The 19,554-nt window shown below is 44.4% G+C and overlaps 1 protein-coding gene across 1 annotated transcript in view; it reads left to right on the forward strand.

Moving 5' to 3' along the window:
• Positions 1-19,554, forward strand: part of LOC120028163 (plexin domain-containing protein 2-like) — a 173,867-nt gene that overhangs the window by 33,510 nt on the left and 120,803 nt on the right. The gene's annotated exons all lie outside the window — the stretch shown is intronic.

Consider the following 19,554-nt stretch of genomic DNA (forward strand, 5'->3'; position numbering starts at 1 on the left):
TTGGTTGGAGGATTCTTGATTTCCTGCTTATTCCCTCAATCCCTCAAGATTTCGGGAATCTTTCAACTGGGATTTCTGGAAAACATGCAAATTTGGGGAAAGTTACCGGAATTTTGTAACCCTACTGGCTGCACTGGGCTGTTGCCCAATGTAATTATTGGAATAGACAGGTGCAAAGTCATGTGTCAGGCAATTTTTTGAGTTCCGTTTTGTTTTGTTTACACCTGGTTGTTCCCACTTCTCAATAGTCAGGTGTATCCAGCATTACTGGAAAATCCCTGCATTCTCTATGAATGAGAGAGGGGATGGAGAGATAGAGGGATGTGGATTCCGGTCAGGACTACACAGCTGTGTTAAGGAAAACAGGTCCAGCCTTGTAAAAGAGGACAATAAACAAAAGAGAGAGGGATGGAGGGAGGGATGGAGGGGAGAGGGCCATAAGGACAGGACTGGTGAGGAATAACCAGAAGGTTTGATGCAGTCGACCCTCAGGTCAAACAGCTGGACCCTACACCCCTACTCCCGCACCCCTCCTCCCCACAACACCCACATCCTTCTGACCACCCTTACCCAAGGTCAGACTCATAACCAGTCATAATTTTTTTTTTAAAGCCTTTCATGTACTAACACTCGCACTTAACGTCCCCGTCCCTTCCCCCCTTCTAGCTCTGACCTTGGAGATAGTTACTTTATTGAGGAAGAATGTACTTACTATGACTTTGATATGTGGCTGTCCCACCTAGCTATCTTAAGATGAATGCACTAACTGTACATTTGTCTGGGTAAGAACATCTGCTAAATTATTCAAATGTAAATGTAAAATGAATCCAGCCCACTCCACCCCCTTCACTTCCCTGTGTTAGGTTCTCAGGTACAGACCCAGAAGGACACAGATGAAACCTCAAACCAGATGTATTCACCCAACTGGATGCTTCAGCTGAATAGTATGGCATGCAAGTCACACAAGCATATATTTATACCATTCGAACTAGGCGGAGTTTGTCTCCTTGTATGTCTCAACTAAACACAGTCAGTGTCTGTTGCTGGGCAGAACTAGGTCTGCTCCTCTTTGTTGTCTTTGTCGTGGCACAGCTGGAAGGTCGGAACTGTCTCGAACGGTTGACACCTCGAACGGTTCAGCTCGGACATAGGTTCCAACCTCAGAACCAGAGAGGTATCCTGTTCTGCTTCTCTTGATGTACACAACAGGAAAGCAACTTAGACAGATCACGTACTAGTACAGCTCACATGTCAATTACACTGAGTTATTAAACCCCCCAGTCACACCAACCTAAACCACAACAGAATAATCCCTAGAGTAACATTATTATAATTACGGCTAATAAGATAGTTGTAAAGGCTCAGATCACACGGTTCCCAACACCTGAAATGGTTACAAGTACCCTCCTGCCCCCCTCCAACACACCAACACGCATAGAGAGAGAGAGAGAGAAGGTCTGAGATGGTTGACTTGATGATGGACTCAGCTGCTCTTAGGAGAGTGTATGTTAGAGAGGCTGGGGAAAAACTGAGGATAGGCCGGGGCTTACAGACAGCCTTAAAGGAGATTCTGTGTAGATTCTATGATTGTTCTCTGTAGCTTGTTAGCCTCACAGCCATTCTCCTGTTTACCATTTGTCAGCAAGATGTTCTCCCTGCGTTTCTGTTTCACGCGCTTCTTATCCTTTGTCTCTCTCTCGCTCTCAGTCCCTTGCTTGCTCTCTCTCGCTCCTGTCCTCTCTTTCTCGCTCTCTCAATTCAATTCAATTCAATTCAATGGGCTTTATTGGGCATGGGAAAAATATTTGAACATTGCCAAAGCAAGTGAAGTAGATAATATACAAAAGTGAAATAAACTATAAAAATGAACAGTAAACATTACACTCACAGAAGTTCCAAAAGAATAAAGACATTACAAATGTCGTATTATGTCTATATACAGCATTGTAACGATGTACAAATGGTTAAAGTACAAAAGGGAAAATAAATCAACATAAATATGGATTGTATTTACAATGGTGTTTGTTCTTCACTGGTTGTCCTTTTCTTGTGGCAACAGGTCACAAATCTTGCTGCTGTGATGGCACACTGTGGTATTTCACCCAGTAGATATGGGAGTTTATCAAAATCGGGTTTGTTTTCAAATTCTTTGTGGATCTGTGTCATCTGAGGGAAATATGTGTCTCTAATATGGTCATACATCTGGCAGGAGGTTAGGAAGTGCAGCTCAGTTTCCACCTCATTTTGTGGGCAGTGTGCACATAGCCTGTCTTCTCTTGAGAGCCAGGTCTGCCTACGGCGGGAAGAAATGTGTGTTTTTTGCCTATTTTAACCTCACACTTGTTGTTTGTGTACATGAATTTTATAATGTCGTATGTTTTTCCCCCATACCACTTTCCATCAATTTGTATAGCAGACCCTCATGCCAAATTGAGTCAAAGGCTTTTTTGAAATCAACAAAGCTTGAGAAGACTTTGCCTTTGTTTTGGTTCGTTTGTTTGTCAATTAGGGTGTGCAGGGTCAATATGTGGTCTGTCGTACGATAATTTGGTAAAAAGCCAATTTGACATTTGTTCCGTACATTGTTTTCACTGAGGAAATGTACGAGTCTGCTGTTAATGATAATGCATAGGATTTTCCCAAGGTTGCTGTTGACGCATATCCCAGGGTAGTTATTGGGGTCAAATTTGTCTCCACTTTTGTGGATTGGGGTGATTAGTCCTTGGTTCCAAATATTGGGGAAGATGCCAGAGCTAAGGATGATGTTAAAGAGTTTTAGTATAGCCAATCGCAGGCCTTTTTGGGTTGGAGGGTTTTTATTTTGTCCTGTTGTTCATTCAAGGTAATTGGAGAATCAAGTGGGTTCTGGTAGTCTTTAATAGTTGATTCTAAGATTTGTATTTGATCATGTATAGGTTTTTGATGTTTGTTCTATGTTATAGAGCCAAAAAGATTGGAGAAGTGGTTTACCCATACATCTCCATTTTGGATGGATAATTCTTTGTGTTGTTGTTTGTTTAGTGTTTTCCAGAAGTGGTTTAAAGTCTATGGATTCTTCAATTACATTGAGCTGATTTCTGACGTGCTGTTCCTTTTCCCGTCATGTATTTCTGTATTGTTTTAGTGATTCACCATAGTGAAGGCGTAGACTCAGGTTTTCTGGGTCTCTATGTTTTTGGTTGGACAGGTTTCTCAATTTCTTTCTTAGGTTTTTGCATTCTTCATCAAACCATTTGACATTGTTGTTCATTTTCTTCGGTTTTCTGTTTAAAATGGTTAGATTAGATAGGGAAGCTGAGAGGTCAAATATACTGTTGACATTTTTTACTGCCAAATTTACACCTTCATTATTACAGTGGAACGTTTTGTACAGGAAGTTGTCTTGAAGGGATTGAATTTGTTGTTGCCTAATTGTTTTTTGGTAGGTTTCCACACTACATTCCTTCCATCTATAGCATTTCTTAATATTACTCAGTTCCTTTGGCTTTGATGCCTCATGATTGAGTATTGCTCTGTTCAGGTAGACTGTGATTTTGCTGTGATCTGATAGGGGTGTCAGTGGGCTGACTGTGACTCTTTCTCTCAGTCCCTTGCTTGTGTAACTGGTGTGAAATGGCTAGCTAGTTAGCGGGTTGCTCGCTAATAGCGCTTCAATCGGCGACGTCACATGCTCTGAGACCTTGAAATCGCTGTTTCCCTTGCTCTGCAAGCGCCTCGGCTTTTGTGGAGCGATAGGTAACGATGCGTCGAGGGTGTCAGTTGTTGATGTGTGCAGAGGGTCCCTGGTTCGAGCCCAGGTAGGGGCAAGGAGAGGGAAGGAAGCAATACTGCTACACTTGCACTTGCTCTCTCTCTCTCTCTCTTTCTTTCTCTCGCGGTCACCACACACTCTCCCTTTGGTTGTCACCCACCCTAAAGTGTAGCGTTTTCCTTCAGTCAAATGAGCAAATCGCCCTCTAGTGGCCTCACGGGGGGGAACATTAGTCCTATTTTTCCTGATTTTATAATTAATAAACACCTTCTTTTTTTTTTACCGCCGAAAATCTGGTGTTTCTATCTCAAATGGTTTTGTTATATTTCAGTCTTCTGTGATGCATATAAAGTATAATATTAAGATGCAAACTCAAAATTGAATACATTTCAACTCTACATCTGACATGGTACAGGTGTCTTCTTTTTTAAAGTCCAGAACCATGTGTATGAGGTGTATGCTTTTGTTTCAAAGTAGATTTATTTAAGACTACCAAGAAACACTGTGTGACCCTGATTCAACCCACTGCAGTAAAACGCTAAACTCAATAATTGGACTCAACTCAATAATTACACAGTGATCGGCTTTTTAATGACACATGGATTTATGGACTGGATAACAATAAATGGACAGCATAAAAAAAAAAAAAAAGCTTAATTTAAGTCACTTATGAACCATTTCAAGGCACTAATGTGGGAATTGTAGCCTCTTCCTCTCCAGACTAGGTTTAGATGTGTGAGACTGCCAACGGCACATTATTAGGATGCCATGTTGCTGTGTATCTGTTAATTACCACATAGACAGATGGTAAACAAGTGCTGCATACTTGCACCCGTGCATGTGTGCGTATGTGTGTGTGCCTGTATGTCTGTGTGGCATCTGTTACCCCAAGCCCAGGCACCAGAGAGCGCGCGCCCACACTCACTCCCACAGAAACAAAAAGCACACACACGTGCAGATAAGCACACCGGACTCATAGTCCCTGAGAGCCACTCGTTTCTGTCATAGCCTGAATAACACAATGGATTAAATGAAGAGTGGTCCACTGTGGGAACACTGTCTGAGCTTTATAGTGCACTACTTTTGACCCTATGGTCCCTTGTCAAAAGTAGTGCACTGTATAGGGAATAGGGTGCCATTTGGGACGCAGCCACTGATGCCCAAACAGCTCTATAGTTTCTTTATTTGTCAACATATCAATGCCAAACTTAACATGGTTCATCTTGGTAATGTCTTTGAGTATCCTAAAACGTTTCAAGTTAATAGACCATTGTGGAGTACATTTACAAATGATACAACTACATACCAAATTTGTATTCAAAGGTTTTCCAAAAGGTCCAATGGAGGATAATCTATCTTGACTGACCTTATGGGTCCTTGAAGCACATTTGTTCAGCATGAGTAAAGACACCTACATTCAATGTTTCAAGTCTCTAGGTCAAATGGAGCGACGGATATGAGGGTTTAAGTGATACTGATTATAACAGTGCTCCCTTTAGGGCAAATCGGTGCCATTCTTTTTGACTGCGTTACTCATGGCCTGTAGTTTCTGTGTGCCAAATTAGACATAAAGTTACAAGTGTGTTTGACCTGACGAAGGTTGTCAATAAAACATTGTCAATAAAGCAGTGAATTGGGAGCTTTAACAGTGTGCGGGCCTTCTTGTTCTATACTAGACAAAAAGTGACCAATCTCTTCTTGACTTATTTGACCATGTCAAGAAAAAATTGAAAAAAATCCTTCAGACGATAACAATAGGCGTTCACAGCTTCGCTTCGCTGTGAATCCCTAAAAAAAAACCTGTTCCTTTTCTTCTTAAAGAAACACCAATTCCCAGAGTTTGCTGCAGGATGTGTGACATTAAATGAAACACTGTCAATTTAGTCTTTGATACAATTAAAATGTCTGTGGATGCATCTATGCGTCTATTATTGCTGGTGAGGATGACAAGTGTTGTTTGAATACTCAGTACTGTTATGTTGGCTCTTTTTCTCAAGTGTCGGTGTATTAATGTGGTTTCATTCTCTCACGCTGCAAAGAACTCTGGTATTTTCACCCTGCACTGCTTTCCGCATTGATTTTCCTTCATGCCGCTGGGATAAATATCAAGGCAATAACCAGCAGGAACAAATATTTTAAATAGGCTTAACTTCAAATATAAATAAATATTTGTTTGACTTCATAGAATACCTGTGTAAACTAACTCCGCTCGTTATTTCCCAACTCTTTTCCATTTGGAGTAAATCCAAGATGGATCCTCTAGTTGCATTCCTCGTCAACCTATAATGGTATCCTAATGCTATAATCGGTTGATATATCATCAAAAAGTTTTCATTTTGTCTTCATGTTTTGAAGGACATTTCCCGTTTGTGAATTTACTTTGGAATAGCTATTCATCCAGGGAAGCATGTGAATTGCAATATCAACACAGAAGAGTGGCTATCATTTAATTGGTTGCCCTTCCCCTATTGGTCTCTTGTCTGATGAGAGCCTCATATACTGTACTGTAGGACTCTATGGTTGAGTCCCAAATGGGACTCTATTCCCATAGGCTCTGGTCAAAATGAGTGCGCTACATTTAAATATATATATTTTTATTTAACCTTTATTTAACTAGGCAAGTCAGTTAAGAACAAATTCTTATTTACAATGAAGGCCTAGGAACAGTGGGTTAACTGCCTTTTTCATATTACATAGGGAATAGCGTGCCATTTGGGACAGAACCTATATGTCAGACCGCTCTCTCAGTCCTGGCTGCCTCACAGAAGATGTAGAGGGAGCAAAGTTCATATCTCTAGCTTTCCTCTGTGTTTCCTCTGTTGCTGACTTGTGTCCACGGCTGTCTCTCTGCCTCTCCTTTTGTCTTCTCCCCAGAGACAAGCAGGCTAGAGGAGAGGCTTGTAATATCCCCTGCAGCTTCAGGTCTCTCTCTCTCTCTCTCTGACAGCTATGCACATACAGCCTCGGCCCCAGCCGTATCCCCCCTGGGGATTTTCTTCCCTCATCCCTCAGTACCACTGACTGATTTCTTCCCTCTCTCGCTCTCCCTTTCATCATAACCTACCGGTGGCAGAGGCACATTGTCGGGACAATGCAGTTTGAATGCCTCAGTGCAGTGACATTTTAGACTGGATTTTGGTGTCTTATTTGTGATACACTGCAGATTTACCTGTGACCGATGATCCACAATGAGGTCAGAGGGAGGTTGAGTTGAAAGGGTACAATACTACAATACTCCATTTTTTTATGTTTTATTTATATACTGCAGTCTTCCTCTGGTGCTGTCTGTATGCATTTACCTTTCAATGTCTCCCTTCCCCATACTGTAGTTGGCAACTCCAGAGTGGAGGAGAGGAGAGGGGCTATTCCTAGTGGTACCACTACATTTCCTTCTCTTCTCCCCTGGCTGGTTAGGGCTGGCAGCCACGGATGTGTCTGAGGCCTGTGAGTTTGATCAAGGGTGCCCCCATTGATTTGATTAGATATCATGATAACATGGCATAAGTCATTACAAAATGTGTAGAATTGCAGGGAATTAACTTTAAAACTGCAATTTTTTTCTCTCCAAAATGTGGAGAATTTCTGAAAACTTTAAAACTGCAAAAGAAATTATATGCTCCATGGCAACATGTGTTGAATTGCAGGAAATTAACTTTAAAACTGACATTTTTCTCCCCACCATCAAGAGGAGGGCCACTAAAATGTTTTGCTGCTAGGTGGGGGCCCCCCAACCAAATCTAGCTTAGGGCCCCCAAAAGGCTAGAGCCGGCCTTTAATGGAGCCCAGAGTGGCAGAGCCAGGGCCAAGGAGCTGATGGCAGAGAGCCCGGCGGCATGGCACCGATGTGACACACACATTATCCCCATCAGGTCTGGGGGCCTTGAGAGGTGATTGATGGGGTGTGTGGGTGCCAAGGAACATCCATCTCTCTAGAAGTGCTAGAAGGCCCCCACCAGCACTCCCACCTCTACCTTTTCTTGAATCTCTGAAAGAAAGATAGAAGAGAAGGCGAGTGCGAGGATAGTTTTGGAGAGGAGGGAATACTGGAATATAACCCCATTTGTATTCTAGCCTCACGGATTCAAGCCTACCCGGCTGTGTTTGTTTGCCTGACTGTCTATCTCTATTAAAGATTCCATCAGCGCAGTAGGCTGTGCTCCGGCGTAAGATGGATGGTGCCATCAGTCCTGAAGTGTGCAATTGGACTTCAAAGTAAATCTCAGCTTTGTTAAAAATACACTCAAGAAAAGCTATTATACCTTATTTATCATAGTGATTCAGGAGTAAAATTAAAATGGATAATAATATGCTCCAGGAACATCAGACAACTATAGAGAAAAACCCTCACATTGCTGAAATAAGTCAATAACCAAAGTAATAGTGAAGATAGCACCCTTTTGCTAAGTGCAGAGATGTATTATTGGTAATGAGGGGACTTCTGAGAATGCTACTGACTTTGTGGCGCAGCAGAAAGATCAGAGCACCCCAAATCCAGAGATTGTGAGTTCAAATCCCAGGTGGGGTCATATTGAAAAGTCAGCACTAAGTGATCATGTCAAATGTAATCACATTGATTAAAGATGTGTACACTGTTTTAGCTGAACAGCGTACCACTTACCTTAAAACCCCCACACCATTTCATTACTTCCCTTACAAAAAAACATATGAAATTGAATTTCTACATATATAATAGCTGTTTTCACATGTTGAGCTGAAAACTGAAATGCAACTGTCACATGTGAAACACAATCACATGTAAATGCAGTTTTATATGTGAATGTTTTTGTTGTTGTTGTTACATAGTAGTGTCATGCTACCACATGTTGAAAATGTATCTTTCTCTAAAACAAGAAATCTATTACTAGTAAGAAGTATTTGGGGTACATTGCATGAATACATTTCAGTTTTGTGACCTGCGTCTTTAAACCAATGTTAAAATCAATAATTTAGTTCTACAACATCAAGAATCAATGAAGTGCCTACGCTGTCACAAAATGTTGAGTAATCTGGCTTATTTATTACTATCATTCAGGGCTCTACACTACACAAGGAATACGTGATGTGCTCCTAAGCAGAAATGTAGTGTCACACAAATAAATCTAGGAGAACAATTAAAGGATTTGAGTGTTTTAATGTTAAGAAATTACTAAAAGTTTTTAGGAGTGATCCATGTGATCCATGGATAAAAAATAAAAAACAGTTCCCAAATGCTCTGTGTGACCACCCGCCAACATGGCTGGTGAAATTGACATTCTTACCTGCCTATGACAAAATCTACAAGCATTTACAGTGGGGCAAAAAGTATTTAGTCAGCCACCAATTGTGCAAGTTCTCCCACTTAAAAAGATGAGAGAGGCCTGTAATTTTCATCATAGGTACACTTCAACTATGACAGACAAAATGAGAAAAGAAAATCCAGAAAATCACATTGTAGGATTTTTAATGAATTTATTTGCAAATTATGGTGGAAAATAAGTATTTGGTCAATAACAAAAGTTTATCTCAATACTTTGTTATATACCCTTTGTTGGCAATGACAGAGGTCAAACGTTTTCTGTAAGTCTTCACAAGGTTTTCACACACTGTTGCTGGTATTTTGGCCCATTCCTCCATGCAGATCTCCTCTAGAGCAGTGATGTTTTGGGGCTGTTGCTGGGCAACACGGACTTTCAACTCCCTCCAAAGATTTTCTATGGGGTTGAGATCTGGAGACTGGCTAGGCCACTCCAGGACCTTGAAATGCGTCTTACGTAGCCACTCCTTCGTTGCCCGGGCGGTGTGTTTGGGATCATTGTCATGCTGAAAGACCCAGCCACATTTCATCTTCAATGCCCTTGCTGATGGAAGGAGGTTTTCACTCAAAATCTCACGATACATGGCCCCATTCATTCTTTCCTTTACACGGATCAGTCGTCCTGGTCCCTTTGCAGAAAAACAGCCCCAAAGCATGATGTTTCCACCCCCATGCTTCACAGTAGGTATGGTGTTCTTTGGATGCAAATCAGCATTCTTTGTCCTCCAAACACGACGAGTTGAGTTTTTACCAAAAAGTTCTATTTTGGTTTCATCTGACCATATGACATTCCCCCAATCTTCTTCTGGATCATCCAAATGCTCTCTAGCAAACTTCAGACGGGCCTGGACATGTACTGGCTTAAGCTGGGGGACACGTCTGGCACTGCAGGATTTGAGTCCCTGGCGGCGTAGTGTGTTACTGATGGTAGGCTTTGTTACTTTGGTCCCAGCTCTCTGCAGGTCATTCACTAGGTCCCCCCGTGTGGTTCCGGGATTTTTGCTCACCGTTCTTGTGATCATTTTGACAGGTCTGAGAGCCAGAAATCTTGCTTGTTTGTAGGTGACCAAATACTTATTTTCCACCATAATTTGCAAATAAATTCATTAAAAATCCTACAATGTGATTTTCTGGATTTTCTTTTCTCATTTTGTCTGTCATAGTTGAAGTGTACCAATGATGAAAATTACAGGCCTCTCTCATCTTTTTAAGTGGGAGAACTTGCACAATTGGTGGCTGACTAAATACTTTTTTGCCCCACTATCAGGTGGGCAGGTCTTCATTTCCAACCCTGGTTTTCACATATGCTCAAGGGTTTTCACATTTGTAGTTTCAGATATCGCTTTTAACTTCACATGAGATCACATGTGAAATTCCTGTGGGAGCTGACTCAGGTAGCAACACTTGTTGGCCTGCTGGCTAATTTGAACTCCTCCATCATGGTGTTGACACAGCTTCATTACGTGGAGAAAATTAACAAACACTCATGTCAACCTGCCTTCAGTGCTCAGGCTTCGATAAGACACACAAGGCCGTGTCAGCAACTCACTTACGTCACTGACGTGTGGCATGTGCCCCTTTGCCCTTATGCTTATTGTGCATACACTGGCCACCACTGGCCCCTCTCTACAGCTGGCGTCTTTTTTGGCTGCTTGTCACGATTGTCGTAGTGAGGAGACCAAGGCGCAGCATGAGAGAAATACATTCTTCTTTTTAATAACGAAGAACACTTAACAAACAATACAAAATAACAAAACGAACGTGACCGCTATAATACTGAGTGCAAACATGCAACATCACATAGACAATTACCCACAATAGCCTAATGCCTATGGCTGCCTTAAATATGGCTCCCAATCAGAGACAACAATAAACAGCTGTCTCTGATTGAGAACCAAACCAGGCAACCATAGACTTTCCTAAACATCTATACTGAACACAACCCCATACACTCAACAAAACCCCCTATACAATACAACCACCCAAGACGAGACAAATACACACAAACATCCCCCCCGTCACACCCTGACCTAACTAAAATAATGCAGAAAACAAAGATAACTAAGGCCAGGGCGTGACAGTACCCCCCCCGCCCCAAAGGTGCGGACTCCGGCCGCAAAACCTGACACAGAAGGGGAGGGTCCGGGTGGGCCTTCCTACGGCGGCGGCTCGGGTGCAGGACGTAGCCCCCACTCCACCATAGTTAATACCCGCTTTGGTGGCTCTGGCAGATCCTGGCTGACTGGCGGCTCTGGCAGATCCTGGCTGGCTGGCGGCTCTGGCAGATCCTGGCTGGCTGGCGGCTCTGGCAGATCCTGGCTGGCTGGCGGCTCTGGCAGATCCTGGCTGGCTGGCGGCTCTGGCAGATCCTGTCTGGCGGACGGCTCTGGCTGCTCCTGTCTGGCGGACGGCTCTGGCTGCTCCTGTCTGGCGGACGGTTCTGGCTGCTCCTGTCTGGCGGACGGCTCTGGCTGCTCCTGTCTGGCGGACGGCTCTGGCTGCTCCTGTCTGGCGGACGGCTCTGACGGCTCGGGACAGATGGGCAGCTCTGACGGCTCGGGACTGACGGGCAGCTCGGGACTGACGGGCAGCTCTGACGGCTCGGGACAGACGGGCAGCTCTGACGGCTCGGGACAGACGGGCAGCTCTGACGGCTCGGGACAGACGGGCAGCTCTGACGGCTCGGGACAGACGGGCAGCTCTGACGGCTCGGGACAGACGGGCAGCTCTGACGGCTCTGGGCAGACGGGCAGCTCTGGGCAGATTGGCTCTGGCGCCTCTGGACTGAGGGGCCGAAGCTCTGGCAGCGCCGGACAGGCGGGAGACTCCGGCAGCGCTGGAGAGGAGGAAGGCTCTGGCAGCGCTGGACAGATTGGCTCTGGTGCCTCTGGACTGAGGGGCTGAATCTCTGGCAGCGCCGGACAGGCGGGAGACTCCGGCAGCGCTGGAGAGGAGGAAGGCTCTGGCAGCGCTGGACAGGCGGGAGACTCTGTAGCGATGAGACGGAGAGACAGCCTGGTGCGGGGGGCTGCCACCGGAGGGCTGGTGCGTGGAGGTGGCACTGGGTAGACCGGACCGTGAAAGCGCACTGGAGATCTTGAGAGCAGGGCTGGCACCATACGCCCTGGCTGGATCTTCACCCTAGCCCGGCAGATGTGGGGAGCTGGGATGTTGCGCACCGGGCTAAGCACACGCACCGGGAACACCGTGCGCTCCACCGCATAACACGGTGCCTGCCCGGTACGACGCTCCCTCTCTCCACTGGAAGCACGGCTGGGAGAGCTGTAGCGCCGAGCTGGCAGAGGACGTGCCGGGCTAGGAAGGCGCACAGGAGGCCTGGTGCGTGAGGCTGGCACAGTCTTAACCAGACGGCTAGCACGCACCTCAGGACGAGTATGGAGAGCTGTCCCCGGTGACATCAACTCCCCGACACGTTCAGTCGGGCGGATGTCGTGCCTCATGCACCAAACCAGCACCTCCCTCATAACTCTTTCCTCCAATTTCCCCATTAACTCCTTCACTGTCTCTGCGTCGCTCACCTCCAATTCCGCCCTGACCGGCTCCTTACGGTAAGCAGGAGGAGTTGGCTCAGGTCTGACTCCTGACTCTGCCACACTCCCCGTGTGCCCCCCCCCCCCCCCCCCCCAAGAAATTTTTGGGTCTGCCTCTCGGGCCTCCAGCCGCTCTGCCGTGCTAGCGCCTCATAATAGCACCTCTCCGCCTTCGCTGCCTCCAGCTCTTCTTTGGGGCGGCGATATTCCCCTGGCTCTGCCCAGGGTCCTTTGCCGTTTAATTCGTCCTCCCATGTCCATTCCTCCAAATAGTGCAGCCTCTCCTGCTGCTGCTGCTGCTGCTGCTGCTGCAGCCTCTCCTGCTGCTTCTCCTGCCGTTTACCACGCTGCTTGGTCCTGGTATGGTGGGTAATTCTGTCACGATTGTCGTAGTGAGGAGACCAAGGCGCAGCATGAGAGAAATACATTCTTCTTTTTAATAACGAAGAACACTTAACAAACAATACAAAATAACAAAACGAACGTGATCGCTATAATACTGAGTGCAAACATGCAACATCACATAGACAATTACCCACAATAGCCTAATGCCTATGGCTGCCTTAAATATGGCTCCCAATCAGAGACAACAATAAACAGCTGTCTCTGATTGAGAACCAAACCAGGCAACCATAGACTTTCCTAAACATCTATACTGAACACAACCCCATACACTCAACAAAACCCCCTATACAATACAACCACCCAAGACGAGACAAATACACACAAACATCCCCCCCCTGTCACACCCTGACCTAACTAAAATAATACAGAAAACAAAGATAACTAAGGCCAGGGTGTGACACTGCTGTTGTTTTTGTCTCTCTTAGCTGTGGTAGCTAGCAGGTCCCCACCAAACGTGATCACGACAGACAGCAGGTTAAAAATACCAAAACCTATATTAATTTGGGAACAGGTCGAAACACAAATGAAACATTCATGGACGTTAAGCTAGATAGCAGTTTGTCCTGGGAGATTAATATTGGGTTGTTATTTTACCTGATCATGATCCACTTTTTTAGCAGGTTCTTTGTAGAATGTTTTTCTGCATTGTACAAAAATCATGTGTTTCTCTACTCGGACAATTAATCAAAAGATAAAAAGGGAGGGCCTCCCGGGTGGTGCAGTGGTCTAGGGCACTGCATCGCAGCGCTAGCTGTGCCACCAGAGACTCTGGGTTCGCGCCCAGGCTCTGTCGCAGCCGGCCGCGACCGGGAGGTCCGTGGGGCGATGCACAATTGGCCTAGCGTGGTGAGGGTTTGGCCTGTAGGGATATCCTTGTCTCATCGTGACTCCTGTGGCGGGCCGGGCGCAGTGCGCGCTAACCAAGGTTGCACGGTGTTCTGTTTCTTTGATTAATGCCTCCTTGTTCGTCTTACAAGCAACCACGTGGTGTTGTAGCTTCGTGAAAAGGAGATGGGAGAGGCAGAACTTTTATAGGTATTCAAGTTCTATTTTAGCATTCGGCATGGCAAACGCTCGTTCACGCGCGAGCAGTGTGGATGAAATGATTGATTAACATGTATGTGTACATTTATCTTGCAACATAATGGCGACAATCAGTCACTAAGATATAGCAAATTGTGATTCCTGGTTAGTCTTGTACTATCCTTACCAACTTAGGCAATTTTAATTTATCTAAGGTCTACAGCGCTGCCTGTATTGAAGGGCAATTACGCCACTTTCCAACCTCCCATTCATCATCTCCAGCATCAAACCAATGCCTACTTATGTGAAAACAGAGTTTCTATGATCTGTGGTTAAAAGGATAAAAAAGAAAGGTAAAACACAGTGATTTTGTACAAATCTGATAATGTCATCGGGTAGAATTTTTTTACCGTATTTTTTTTTTACAGAACTTGAAATGAGGTTGAAAAGTGGTGGAGTTGCCCTTTAATGTTGGCATTCCAATTACAGGAAAATGTGCACACTAAGTGAAAATGGGGATTTGCATAAATCGCTGACTGAATGAGGCTGATGTCGGTTTGAAGCATGCTCAAGGGCTTGTTTCGTTCGTGACGTGAACCCGAAAATACATTTTTTCTCTGTGTTCGGAACATTAATTAGAGACGGTGGAAACAGGAGAGCTTCCTATTTACGTTTAATTAACCTTTTACTGTGAGTGAGTCGAGGAGTCATTCGAAAATCGATGTATTATTCAAACGACAGTGCAGATATGGACAGGGCCCAGTTCTTGCTGTCTCACATTGAAGAGAAGCACGGTGATATGTTTGTCAGTATGGTTTAGTACGGTCCTGTGTGGCTCAGTCGGTAAAGCATGGCTCTTGCAACACCTGGATCATTGCTGGGAAAATGTATGACTAAGTCGCTTTTGGATAAAAACATCTGCTTAATGCATGATATCATCTCTTCCTGTGAAACAAAAGGCACTTTTACAGTTTCCTATCGGACCTGGTCTCTACTGTTTTTCTAAAGTTCATTCATTGACTGGTGTCTCATTCTGTAAAGTTCCTGGGAAGACGTTGCTGCTTTGCTATTGACAATGTTCAGCTTTGTTTGGAGAGTGACTGAACTGGAATGCAATTATAGACTCCATTGTGAGTGGGATGTGGCTTTCTATCACAGTTTGTCAACAGATTCCACCAAAGGCTGGCTTTGGGTGCTTGACCTGGGAGACTTATCCATACTGCGTGTCTGTGTGCTTGTGTGCGTGCGTGTGCATTCGTTGGTTTGTTCTGGAACTCTCTACATTCTGGACACGGTGTTTGGAAATACTTGATGCTTGTGTCTATTTTAGCTATCTTAGCTTATCCCTTCCTCTGATGAAGGTATTACGTCTCAACTTAGTTAAACAGATGAGGAATTTCATGAGTAGAATCTTGACCAGGTTTCTATGTAAAAACGGAACAGGTCGCCCACTGGCACCAAGAGAGAAGAACCCATCAAAAAAGGTGTATTAACTGTGAAAAGAGGAAGAGACAACCCCGAATAAACGCTGTGGGATTTAAGAGGCAGAAGCCTTGCTTGATCCAGGATATCCCCTTAGCTGTATGCTTGGTATAAGCTGGCTCTCTGTGTCTGTCTGTCACTCTGGGTTACCTACTGAGAGCTCCATGGCTTTCTGAGAGATAGAAGCTGTCTAATTAAAGGAAAATACCACTCAAAAACGAGGTGTTCACTTTTCTTCTCGTCATTCCGTTGTTGATACAGTCCCAAAAGATTTTGCATGGCAGCAGTCAAGTATAGGATTTTCTTGATGATGTGTTTGCATCATTTGATGCATTTTGCATCTTCATGATGATTTGGCAAATTACAATTTGCTTCCTGAAAGTCCAAGGGCCCTCACTGGGCCTTTATATCCCCTCAGAGAAAGAAGAACCACTGATAAAACACACAGAGACAGTCAATCAACAGATACACACAGACACACACACAGACACAGAGACACACAAGCACACACCCACACACACACACACATGACCAAACATCAATAGACCAACAGTTTTTCATTTAATAATTAGACATGCCACTATGATAACATATCAAGCTCGACTGCTCAACAGTTTTTTTTTTCAAACTCTAACAATGGCTGGTGATGAAAAGGTTGGGCTCATGGTCCTGTTCCAACTCCTGCGCTGTAGAGACGTGGGAATAGAGTCCATCTCTGGTTCTCAGGTAGATAGAATCTGTCCCTACCTGTTCTCTTACTCTAATGATCCTTATCTTAGTTAACGTAACTTCCATCGGTGATGGGAAAATGTGATCTTAGTTCCCACAACGTCTCACAGTGATGGGAAAAGCAGAAGAAGCAGGATAAATATTGTGTGAGAAGCAGAAGAAATACATGCGTACCCAAACACACATTAATACACGCACCCACATACACACTGTCATACGCATCCTCGCACACACATGCACACAAGCACACACACAGACACACACACACGCATAGGTGAAAGCTTAGGGGATGAAGGAACTGGTATTGTCTGTGAAGTGGCGTGTCTGAATGGAACTCAGGGCTTATTGTACATCCTAACCCAGTCCATTCACTGCTACAGCTTTGACCACTTTCAATTTTGGGCTCTGCCGAGCAAGACCTCTGAGGGAGCAATATTTGGAGAAGAGAAGAGAAGAGTGAGGTCACTCAGATGAGAGATGTAGTCCTTTTATGCGTAACGTGTGAAAAGATTCCGTAACAACTTTGTTTTGCTTTGTCAGCAGCGAATGACAAAAACACTACGTGTGCTCATTATACTGTAGCGAATAGCGACGTGGTGTAATGTTTAACAGTTGTTGTGTAATTCTTACTTATGCGTTGCTTGCCAGGCCTGCTCTCTCTCATGGTAGAATTATTCAAGTGCCCCAAGGCCGAGGAGCAGACCTGTACATTACCTCAGCTTCTGAGTTGAAATGTGGAATGAGAACCAGCACACAAACAAACGCACACATGCACACACACACACGCACGCACACACACACACACACACACACACACACACACACACACACACACACACACACACACACACACACACGCACACACACACGCACACACGCACACACACACGCACACACACACACACACAACCAGTACTCTGTCCTGTACTCTATCGCTCAAAATGAGCCAGACGCAGCAGCAGCAGCACTTCATCTGTTTATATGCAGATGATACAGTCTTATACTCAGCTGGCCCCTCCCCGGATTTTGTGTTAAATACTCTACAACAAAGCTTTCTTAGAGTCCAACAAGCTTCTCTACCATTCACCTTTTTCTGAACACCTCCAAAACAAAGGTTATGCGGTTTGGTAAGAAGAATGCCCCTCTCCCCACATGTGTGATTACTACCTCTGAGGGTTTAGAGCTTGAGGTAGTCACCTCGTACAAGTACTTGGGAGTATGGCTAGACGGTACACTGTCCTTCTCTCAGAACATATCAAAGTTGCAGGCTAAAGTTAAATCTAGACTTGGTCTCCTATATCGTAATCGCTCCTCTTTCACCCCAGTTGCCAAACTAACCCTGATTCAGATGACCATCCTACCCTGCAAGATTACAGAGATGTAATTTATAGATCGGCAGGTAAGGGTGCTCTCAAGGGGCTAGATGTTCTTTACCATTTGGCCATCAGATTTGCCACCAATGCTCCTTATAGGACACATCACTGCACTCTATACTCCTCTGTAAACTGGTCATCTCTGTATACCCGTCGCAAGGCCCACTGGTTGTTGCTTCTTTATAAAACCCTCTGAGATATCTACTGCAGCCCTCATCCTCCACATACAACACCTGTTCTGCAAAGTCACATTCTGTTAAAGGTCCCCAAAGCACACACATCCCTGGGTCGCTCGTCTTTTTAGTTCACTGCAGATAGCGACTGGATCGAGCTGCAACAAACACTCAAACTGGACAGTTTTATCTCAATCTCTTCATTCAAAGACTCAATCATGGAAAATTACTGACAGTTGTGGCTGCTTTGTGTGATGTATTGTTGTCTCTACCTTCTTGCCCTTTGTGCTGTTGTCTGTGCCCAATAATGTTTGTACCATCTTGTGTTGCTACCATGTTGTTATCATGTTGTGTTGCTACCATGCTGTGTTGTCATGTGTTGCTGCCTTGCTATGTTGTTGTCTAGGTCTCTCTTCATGTAGTGTTGTGTTGTCTCTCTTGTCATGATGTGTGTTTTGTCCTATATTTATATTTTATTTTTTAATCCCAGCCCCCGTCTCCGCAGAGGGCCTTTTGCCTTTTGGTAGGCTGTCATTGTAAATAAGAATTTGTTTTGAACTGACTTGCCTAGTGAAATAAAGGTGAAATAAAATAAATGGATGCCTGACCAGAATGTGGAAATCCACAAGCCCTCTGTCACTCAAACTGTACAGTAATGATACCCAGGAATACACTTATTTGTTGTTCTCCACCTCGTCCTTCTCTCTTTATCTGTTTCTTCTTTCTTTCACTCTTTCTTTCTGGCTTTCTTATGCTCTCTCTTTGACTACATGGAACTCTATTCCACATCAAGTAACTCACGAGAGCAGTAAAAAAAAAAAAATTACATTTAAAAACAGATTAAACTACACCTTATGGAACGTATGGCCTTTGAAGAGACACACACAGGCACACACGCTAACACACACATGTACATTGTAATGTTGTAGATTGTAGATATGTAGTGGTAAAGTAGTGCTGTTAAAATGTGTAGTACGATGTACTGTTATGCCCAGAAGAGTGCGCGCGCGCACACACACACACACACACACACACACACACACACACACACACACACACACACACACACACACACACACACACACACACACACACACACACACACACACACACACACACACACACACACACACTGTGACAGAACCCTTCATTGGATCAGAGTTTCCCCGGACACTAGCGGACCAGAGTGTGAACACAACATTAGTCTTGATCATCTCCCAGCTCTTGCATGGAAGTAATTAACACTTTGGACGGGTGGAGATAGTTTTTTATTTATGGCCCATTTTTCTCGCCTCTTTCTTCCGCTCGGCATGCGACACACTAGGTATTTTTTTACGACAGCCCCAAACATGTTACGAGACTCTTGGGAATACTTTGTTCCACTTTTAATATTTTTATATGGACTGCATTATCAAATGTCCCTCTTGATATATCTAGTCAGGTCCATCATTATTGGCACGCTTGATAAAGTTGTATTGTATGCTCATACATTCAAATCAAATCACATCACATTTTATTTGTCACATGTGCCGAATACACCTTACAGTGAAATGCTTACGAGCCCTTAACCAACGATGCAGTTTTAAGAAAATACATTTAAAACAGTAAGAGACAAGAATAATAAAGAATTAAAGAGCAGCAGTAAATAACAATAGCGGGGCTATATACAGGGGGTACCGGTACAGAGTCAGTGTCAATGTGCGGGGGCACCTGTGTCGAGGTATTTGAGATAATTATGTACATGCAGGTAGGGTTGTCAAAGTGGCTATGCATA

This window comes from Salvelinus namaycush, chromosome 33, assembly GCF_016432855.1.
Source record: "Salvelinus namaycush isolate Seneca chromosome 33, SaNama_1.0, whole genome shotgun sequence".
Classification (NCBI taxonomy): domain Eukaryota; kingdom Metazoa; phylum Chordata; class Actinopteri; order Salmoniformes; family Salmonidae; genus Salvelinus; species Salvelinus namaycush.